This window comes from Echinops telfairi, unplaced genomic scaffold (genome assembly GCF_000313985.2).
Source record: "Echinops telfairi isolate 266 unplaced genomic scaffold, ASM31398v2 ScPeMD7_7;HRSCAF=31, whole genome shotgun sequence".
In the NCBI taxonomy this organism is placed as follows: domain Eukaryota; kingdom Metazoa; phylum Chordata; class Mammalia; order Afrosoricida; family Tenrecidae; genus Echinops; species Echinops telfairi.
In genome coordinates this window covers 3,234,029-3,236,676 of record NW_022103904.1, presented here as the reverse complement: position 1 = coordinate 3,236,676, position 2,648 = coordinate 3,234,029, and positions in this window count along the sequence as shown.

The following is a 2,648-nucleotide window of genomic DNA, read 5'->3' as shown; positions in this document are numbered from 1 at the left end:
TCTCAACAGCATCTAGGAATATTTTTTAAATGGAAGTTCCCCAGATATTTGACAAAGTGGAGTTCTGTCTCCCATCCATGCTTATGGAAAGGTCCTGGTGGAAAAGTCAGTCTCATTCTCCCCATAAAGAAAAACCACCCAGTGTGTCTACATCGGGAAAAGAAAAAGGGAGGTAGTATCTCTGCATGGGATTGATGCTTTTCAAGCAAAACCCGCTTGAGTCTCTGTTCCAAGATCTGCTCTTACTCATTCAGAAATCAAGGTGACACACTCAATTACTGTATATACTCGAGTATAAGCTGACCCGAATATCAGCCGAGGCACCTAATTTTACCACAAAAACTGCATTAAAAATGTGCTGGAAAACTCATCTTATACTCAAGTGTATACGGTATCTGAAATTCTCAAAGCAGACAATTATTCAGTCATCAGGCATTCAGTCATTTGCAAATCATTGTGAATTTTTACAAAGCCTACAGAATTACTAAAGTCAAAATCTGAAACACTTTCTTCGTGTTGTTGTTAGGTGTTAATGTTGCATAGTCGGTTCCAAATCATAACCAGCCTTTGGAGTACAGAAGAAAACAATGTCCATTCCTGAGCTATCCTCACAATTGCAGTTATGTTTGATCCCATTGTCAAAGCCACTGTCTCAATTCATTTCGTTGAAGGTCTTCCTCTTTTTTCTTTTTTTTTTTTTCACTTTATCAAGCATTATGTCCTTTTCAAGGGACTGGTCTCTCCAGAAAACATGTTCGAAGTACATGAGATTGAGTCTCACCATCCTTGCTTTTAAGGAGCATTCTGGGTACACCTTTTCTAAGACACATTTAGTTCTTCTCTAAGGAACATTTTGGTTGCACTGTTTCTAAGACAGATTTATTTCTTCTTTGGTGGTCCGTGGCACTGTCAATATTCTTCACACCACAGTAATCCAAATGCCTTGATTCTTCAGTCTTCCTTAATTGATGTCCATCTTGCACATGCAAATGAGATGATTGAAAATACCACGGTCCCCTCATAATTAATATGACACTTACTTGCCACATGACAAAAAAGCTCAAGCCACCAAAACATGATGGTGATGGTAGAAAAGATAAGTGACATAAATATGAAAGACTTCATGGCAAAATTGCAACATGAACCTCTGTCTTTATGTTTATCATTTAAAAAGAAATATATGCCCATCGGTAAAACCAGGAGAAAACATGATAAAAGCACGCAAGATTCACCTTCAGAGAGCGTCGTTAGCACTGGGCATATACTTATACAGCTGAGACAATAATGTACAAGCAAAGCTTTCTCTTTGTTCAACCCAAGGATATGCTCTGTTTCATACTACATTGTGGCATTGGGCCAGCTCCAAGATCCTCACCAAGTCTTCATATATACACGTTACTTTAATGACTAATGTGATATTGTATGTATAAACTGTACTTTATTTAAACATTCTTCTTTTGTTCTTGATTTGGTTGCATGTAACTTTCAGTTATTGGTATGGCTAATGAGATGGGAGCAGTGGTGGTTCATTGGTAGAACTCTGACAGTCCATGTAGAACACCCGAGTCCACTTACCCAACAAGCTGATCCCCAACTGGTCATGGGGATGCTGCAGGGATTTGGGGACTGATTCGATATTAGCTAACTGCTCAAAGAACAAGAACATTTTTAGAGTTTTTGCCAAATCACTTTTCAGAAAAAATAAGGCAATTCCTACTTCTTTGAGGAATTTATAGAAATGTCTGCCTAATCTTAAGTAATATCAATAGTTGGATTGTGTTCCCACAAAATATGTGTCAACATGGCTGGGCCATGTTTCTCAATATCAAGTAATTTCCCTCCATTTTTGGATCTTATACAATTTCTATATTCCACAAGAGGTTAAAGATCACTGTAATGCTAAACTTATAAATATATGCACATAAATCTATTTCCCATCATCTTATAGAAATATATTTACATATGAACATGCCTGTATTTAGAGCTCTATAAATTCCCTTTGCCTATGTGCATATATTTATAGGTTTAGTATTAAGGTCGCAGATGGACATTGGGCCTCCACTCAAGGACTCCCTCAATGCAAGAACACTTTGTTCTGTTAAACTGGCATTACATGATGCTCACCTTCCCGACACGATCACTGAAGACAAAGCGGGTGCATAAGCAAATGTGGTGAAGAAAGCTGATGGTCCCCGACCATCAAAAGATATAGTGCCTGAGGTCTTAAAGGCTTGAAGGTAAACAAGCAGCCATCTAGCTCAGAAGCAGCAAAGCCCACATGGAAGTATACCAGCCTGTGTGATCATGAGGTGTCGATAGGATGAGGTATCAGGCATCAAAGAACAAAAAATCTCATCATTGAGAATGAGGGGCAGTGCAGAGTGGGAACCCAAAGCCCATCTGTAGGTAATGGAACACTGCCTTACAGAAGGGTCAGGGGGAGGAGACAAGCCAGTCAGGGTGCACTGTAGCAATGATGAAACATACAACTTTCCTCTAATTCTTAAATGCTTCCTCTCCACCCCCACCCCCCACCATCATGATCCCAATTCTACCTTACAAATCCGGCTAGACCAGAGGATGTATACTGGTACAGATAGGAACTGGAAACACAGGGAATCCAAGACAGATGAACCATTCAGGACCAG